We start from the raw sequence: 7882 nt of genomic DNA on the forward strand, positions 1-7882 counted from the left end.
TTTGCTTCTGTCTTCACTATTGAGAATACCAAAAACAATTCCAGTAAAAGGTGTAAATCAAGAGGTCAAAGAGAGAAAGGAACTTAATGAAGTTATGATCACAAGGAAGTGATCTTGTGCAAAGTGATAAAACTGTGGGCTGATAAGTCTGTGGGGTTCAGATGGAATTTATCCCAGGGTCTTAAATGAGATTGCTAATTTTCCAAAATTCCCTAGATGCCATTAGACTGCAAAGTGGCAACTACAACCCCTCTATTCAAAAAGGAAGGGAGTCAGAAAACAGGATAATCCTTTCTGTGGTCCATCCAGATTAGGCAGTAAAAAGCTAAACCAGTTATATAGTAAGTTGTTTCAAGTGTGCATCCCTTAGAGCCTGAGGGAGAGTGATGAGAGCCTAGGGTTAGGAAGAGACTAATGGGAAGCAGAGCATAGTGGGTGGAGTTGAGGATGCAGTTGAACAGTTTGGTAGCTGCAGAAATATTATGGTGATGTGAGTTTAGTCAGGTGGGATCCAACTGTCATAAATTAGTTGGGAGTGAGGTCTGATGGCTTAAAGTGCAGCATCCTTGCATCTGATCCAAAAGCTCAGGGATCAACTCCCACTCCAAGACTTAATGACTAAGGAGTAATTGTCAGCCTGTACATCCTGCTTGTATACCACCGACCATGCTCCAGATGCCAGGTCAGGATACATGGGAAAGGTTAGCATCAGGAAGTGTCTCCAGTGGTTACCCCAACCCATTCCCTCCCCCAACACCATCACTGTCAATGGTTGATATGAAGGCAATCAACTGGCATTGCGATGGTCCCTGTAACACAGGGACCCAAAAGAATGAGAAGTATAAATGGGGAGAGTACTACGTGCTGGAGCCAACACAGAAGGAAGTAGGGCTGAGAGAGACTGAGGTGTATATGGTATGTACTAAACAAGGAAGTGATCAGAAATGGTCTTTGGAATTGAGACAGTGGGAGCAGCAAGGTCACAAGATGACAACATCAAATGGGGGCCTGTGAATTTGGATTGGGGACCTTTTTGAAAAGTATTTCGCATGAAGTGCTCGTCACCGATGAAGTCAACATTTCTTGCCCATCCTTAATTGCCCTTGAAAATGGTAGTGAGCCATCCTTCTACACCACTAAACTCCATGTGGTGTAGGTATACTGTGATCATAGAAAGGGAGTTCCAGAATTTTAACCCAGTGACATTGAAGAAACAATGATATAGTTCCAAATCAGAATGCTTTGTGACATCAATGGTGACCACATTTCCTCATAATTGCTGGTCTGGTCCTTTTAGGTGACAGAAGTCACACATTTGAACCCAAGCACATCTTGCATGTAGTGTATGTCATTGGCGGTGGTTAGTGGTGGTTAGGCTATTGATGAACTGGGGTGCTTTGCCTTGAATGGTGTTGAACCTATTGAACATTGTTGGAGCAGCACTCATCCAGTTAACCACAGTCCTGACTTATGCATTGTAGATAGAGGACAGGCTTTGGGAGTTAGGAGGTGACAGGATTCCTCATGTGGCTGCACTATTAATATGACTGGTCCAGTTCAGTTTGGATTAATGGTAACCCCAGGAAACTGATCATGGGGATTTCAACCATAGAATATCATTGGAAGATAGTTTGATTCTCTCTTGTTGAAGATCGCCATGCATGTTACTTGTCACTTACCAGCTCACATCTGAAAATCGCTCAGGTCTTCCTGCACTATGGGCAAGGCCATTTCAGTTTCTGAGGGGTTGCAAATGGTGTTGAACATTGTCAACAAACAACAAACCTACTTATTTGAAAGGCAGTCGTTGATGAAATAGCTAAAAATGGGGTTAGGATACAAGTCTGAAGAACTCTTACTCATGCCCTTGGACTGGCACAAATAGCTTTGTGTTCTTTTGTGCTCCAGACAGTGGAGATTTTTCTCCCAATTTCCACTGAACCCAGTTTAGCTAGGGTTCCTTGATGCTGCACGCAACCAAATGCAATCTTAATGCCAAGGGCTGTCACCCTTACCTGACCTTTGGAATTCAACTCTTTTGTCAATGTTTAGACTTGAGGCTGCAACCAATTCGGGAAATGGCTAGCTTTGGTCAAACCCACAATGAGTGTCATTGAACAAGTTATTGCCGTATAAATGTCCTTGATGATATCAATAGTGCTATCATCACTTTACTCATGAACAGAAGCAGAAGAAGAAGATGAGATATTTAAGAGTCTTGTTAATATGTGCATTGAAAAACTGGTTCAATATCTTTAAGCTTTTAGCCTAACCGGTGCGTGGTTTAACTTTGATATGTAAAAGCCTTGTGTACAAAATCTAAAGACGTTTTAGGCAAGACATTGAGGCAAAGGCATCACTTAATAAGTCATTAGTGACCAGAATAATTGGTTTGTAAATTTCTTTTCCAATCTTTCAAATATTAAAGCAGACTATCTTAGTAATTGGTAACTAGTTGTATTTGCTTGTTGGTGGTCTTAGCCCTATCCCTAGAGATTCAAGGGATTCAAGCAGGATACAGGTCTGTGGGCACCGACAGTCTGCTGTAGTCCCAATATATTTTTCATTAATTGGGAAACTGTGGGGACAGGGAGGATTTTTTAAAAAATGTTCATGAGACATGGATGTCACAGGCTTGGCTAGTATTTATTACCCAAGTTATAGAGTCACAGAGTCATAGAGCTGTACAGCACAGAAACAGCCCCTTCAGTCCAACTCATCCAGGCTGACCCAATGTCATAAATTGATCTAGTCCCATTTGCCAGTGTGTGGCCCATATCCCTCTAAACCCTTCCTATTCAAATACTCATTCAAATACCTTTTAAATGTTGTTATTGTACCAGCCCCCACCAGTTCCTCTGGCAGTTCATTCCATACACGCACCACCTTCTGTGTGAAAAAGTTGACTCTTAGGTTCCTTTTATGTCTTTCCCCTCTCACCCTAACCTATACCCTGTGACTTCCCTGCCCCAGGGAAAAGACCTTGTCTATTCACCCTATCCATGTGTGGGATCGTGTTCAAATAACAATTAAAATCAGTGAGTGACGGAAATAGCCTCTTTATTCAGAAACCACAAGTAGTACAAGGTTGAGGCGGCAGTAGAACCCCAAAATACAGTTCTTACATATATTAAAATGTCATTCCTGTTGTATTACATTGTTTTATCCACAGTACACAAACATTGGAGGGGCTTCTATCCTGGGAGACAGGAGATGGGTTAAACATGTGCTAAGTGTTATTCCTGAGAGTCTGTCCGGTCTACTACACAATTAAGAGGTGTTAGCCATTTTGTCTTTTAACTTGTAAGTGTTAGTAAAAACTACGAGGCCTATATGCTCTAAATAAGTTTGAAGTTGTACCTGTACTTAATAAAAGAATAAAGGATATTAAACTGATTACCTCACCAGGGATGTGAGATTTTTATTTGCCGGTGTTTCATTCACTCGTGCAATTTCACAGAAACACTGCTTTGACAGTTAGATTCTTAAAGGGATAGCGGCCCTGTTAAAAGGTATTTATGAAGTACATAATAATTGGGGAAAATATTTGTGTTCCGTAATCTATTCAGGTTTGGGAGACAGTTGGTAAGGGCTGATTAATATTCCAGTATAACGTATTGTGGAGTTTTGAGGGGATGGTATTGTTTACGATATTGACGTCTATTCAGAAGTGGATTTTGATGGAGAAATAAGCCTGATAAGTGTTGAAGGTGTGAAGGAGCAGTAATGGGTTTGGAAATATTGCTTTAATTTTAATTATCATTGCAATAGTAAAATGTACGACAGAACCACGATTTTATGAATGAATGAATGAAGCCGTGTTATAGTAAATACTAGGTTAGTAAAGGGTTATGAATGAATGAACAGGAACCCAGTATTAATGAATATAGCAAGTTGGTGAGTGAGTTCATAAAAATAACCTATTAACACAATATCACACACATGTCCTTCATGATTTTATAAATCTCTATGAGGTCACCCGACAGCCTCCGATGTTCCAGGGAAAACAGCCCCAGCCTATTCAATCTCTCCCTATAGCCCAGAGGTGGGGAACCTTTTCATATTGGAAGGCCGCATTATGTTAGTTGTAATCTAATAAGGTCACATCCAAGAAACTTCAATTATATATTCTTCAAAATTCACATGAGTTTAATTGTGGCGGTCAGTCTGTGAGGCTTATTTTGTTGAATTTTCTTTTACTCTCTGGTATTTTAAATGCATTCATTTTAAGATTAAAATAAAAGTAATAAAGGACGAAAAAAACATATTCATAAAAAATAAAAGATTGGTTTTGCAAAATTTGGATTCATTCAAAAGGCCACACACAATGGCTGAGAAGGCCGCATGCAGCCTTAAGGCCGTAGGTTCCCCACCCCTGCTATAGCCCAAACCCTCCAGCTAGTTGTTACTGGAGATTTTCTAGTACAGTACCTTCACATAACAGAGAGAGAAAGGGAGAGGCCGAGTGAGTTTTTGTTAATGCTTTCACTTTGCAGGCCAGGTTGTTCTCTGCTGAACTACCCTCACACAATTCATGGTCAGGGCTAATACAATTAAAAGTAGGACCTTGGGCAGTGTTGGAGAACAGAAAGACCGAAGGCTTCCGGCACACAATTCTGTGAAGGTTGTGTCACATGGATAAGATAATTAAGAAGATGTTCAGCTTCCATGCCTTCATTGCTCAGACAATTTGAGGTTAGGAATTGGGATATCATATTGAGGTTGTACAGGATATTGATGAGGTTTCTTCTGGAGTACTGTGTCCAGTTCTGGTTTCCCTATCATAGGAAAGATATTTGCAAGCTGGAGAGAATTCAGAAAGGATTTACCAGGATGTTACTGGGAATGGAGACAGATCTTTTTCACTGAAGCATAGGAGGTTGAGAAGTGGCCTTACAGAGGTTTACAAAATCCTGGAGGGTATAGATAAGGCATTTTCCCTAGGATGGGGATTTCAAGACGAGGGGGCATATCTTTGAGGTGAGACGAAAAAGCTTTAAAAAGGACAGGGGGGTAATTTCCATTTTAATGCAATAACACCTTGGAATCCCTTTAGCCTCAGTTTTATAGAACATAGAAAAGTACAGCACAGAACAGGCCCTTTGGCCCACGATGTTGTGCCAAGGATTAATCCTAATGTAAAATAAAATAACTTAACCAATGCACCCTTCAACTCACTGCTATCCATATGCCTGTCCTGTAGCTGCTTAAATGTCCCTAATGACTCTGTTTCCACCACCACCGCTGGCAACGCATTCCATGTATTCACAATTCTCTGCATAAAGAACCTTCCTCTGACGTCCCCTCTATACGTTTCTCCTAATTTCTTAAATCTGTATCCCCTCATGCCAGTCAATCCTGTCCTGGGGAAAAGTCTGGCTATTGACTCTGTGACTCTATCCATTTCTCTCATTATCTTGTACACTTTGATCAGGTCACCTCTTTTCCTCGTTCTCTCCTGAGAGCAATGTCAAAGCTTAGTCAACCTTTCTTCATAAGGCAAGCCCTCCAGTCCAGGCAGCATCCTGGTAAACCTTCTTTGCACCTTCTCCAAAGCCTCTATATCTTTTGTATAGTAGGGCGACCAGAACTGGATACACTATTCCGAGTGTGGTCTCACCAGGGCCTTGCAGAGCTGTAGCAAAACCTTGCAGCTCTTAAACGCGATCCCCCTGTTAATGAAAGCCAAAACACCATATGCTTTCTTAACAACCCCATCCACTTGGGTGGCAACTTTGAGGGATCTATGTACTTGAACACCAAGATCCCTCTGTTCCTCTACACTACCAAGAATCCTGTCTTTAATCCTATATTCAGCATTCAAGTTCAACCTTCCAAAATGCATCACTTCGCATTTATCCAGGTTGAACTCGATTTACCATTTCTCAGCCCAGCTCTGCATCCTGTCTATGCGCTGCAGCCTGTAATAGCCCTTAATACTATCAATGGCACCTCCAACCTTTGTGTTATCTGCAAATTTACTAACGCACCCCTCAACCTCCTCATCCAAGTCATTTATAAAAACTACAAAGAGCAGAGGCCCAAGAACAGAGCCCTGCAGTACACCACTCAACACTGACCTCCAGGCAGAATACTCTCTGCCTTCTGTCAGCCAACCAGTTCTGAATCCAGGTAGCCAAATCTCCCTGTATCCCATACTTCCTGACTTTATGAATGAGCCTATCATAGGGAACCTTATCAAGTGCCTTGCTGAAGTCCATATACACCACATCCACTGCTCGACCTTCGTCGACCTGTCTCATCACCTCCTCAAGTAACTCAATAAGATTTGTGAGGCATGACCTGCCCCTCACAAAGCCATGCTGATTGCCTTTAATCATGCTATGCCTTGCCAAATAGTCATAAATCCTATCCCTCAGAATTCATTCCAAAACTTTACTGACCACAGACATAAGACTGACAGGTGTGTAATTGCCAGGGATTTCCCTATTATCCTTCTTGAAAAGAGGAACAACATTCGCCTCCTTCCAAACCTCCGGTACGACTCCCATGGAGAGTGAGGAGACAACGATCTTCGCCTGACGCTTAGCAATCTCCTTTCTCACTTCCCGGAGCAACCTGGGATAAATCTGGTCTGGCCCTGGGGACTTATCAATCTTAATGTTTTCCAAAATTTCCAGCACATCAACTTCATCAATCTTGATCTGGTCAAGCCTGTATCCCAGCTCATCAAAGTTCTCATTCACAACAAGGTCCCTTTCCTGAGTGAAAACTGAAGCAAAAAACTCATTTAGGACTTCCCTTATCTGCTCAGACTCAACACACGAGTTCCCTCCGCTATCCCTGATCGGCCCCACCTTCTCCCTGATCATTCTCTTATTCCTCACATATGAGTAAAATGCCTTTGAGTTCTTTGCCAAGCCTTTTTCGTGCCCCCTCCTGCCTCTCCTCAGTCCATTTCTGAGCTCCTTTCTAGCAAGCCAGTAATCCTCTAAAGCTGTGTTAGATCCTTGCTTCCTCCACTTTATGTAAGCTGCCTTCTTCCTTTTGATAAGAAGCTCCTCTGTTCTCTTCATCCAAGCTTCCTTAATCTTACCCCTTCTTACCTGTCTCACAGGAACAAATTTGTGCATCATTCGCAACAACTGCTCCTTAAACAGTCTCCACATGTCTGCTGTGCCCTTCCTGTGGAACAATTGCTCCCAGTCTGTACTTCCCAATTCCTGTCTGATAGCTTCATAATTTCCTTTTCCCCAATTAAATAACTTCCCTTGGTAACTGCTCCTTTCCCTCTCCAAGGCTATGGTAAATGTGAGGCAGTTGTGATCACTGTTACCAAAATGTTCTCCCACCACAAGATCCGACACCTGTCCTGGCTCATTGCCGAGCACCAAATCCAAAATGGCCTCCTCCCTCATCAGTCTGTCTACATACTGAGTAAGGAAACCTTCCTGAACGCACCTGACAAAAACAGCTCCATCCAAACCATCTGCACTAAGGAGGTTCCAGTCGATATTGGGAAAGTTGAAATCACCCATAACAACAACCCTGCTACATCTGCATTTTTCCAAAATCTGTCTGCCTATGAATTCTTCAATCTCTCTACTGCTATTAAAATAGGTGGTCTGTAGAAAGCTCCCAATGAGGTGACTGTTCCCTTGCTGTTCCTAACTTCCACCCATTCTGACATAGTAGACCAACCTTCCTCAACCACCTTTGTTTCTGCAGCTGTGATGCACTCTCTGATTAGCAATGCTACACCCATCCTCTTTTTCCACTCTCCCTGTTCTTTTTAAACGTTCCAAACCCCAGAACATCAAGCAACTATTCCTGCCCCTGTGAAACCCACGTCTCCGTTATGGCTACAACATCATAGCCCCAAGCACTGATCCATGCTCTTAGTTCGTCACTCTTATTTCGG

The sequence above is a fragment of the Hemiscyllium ocellatum genome, chromosome 10, assembly GCF_020745735.1.
Source record: "Hemiscyllium ocellatum isolate sHemOce1 chromosome 10, sHemOce1.pat.X.cur, whole genome shotgun sequence".
NCBI lineage: Eukaryota > Metazoa > Chordata > Chondrichthyes > Orectolobiformes > Hemiscylliidae > Hemiscyllium > Hemiscyllium ocellatum.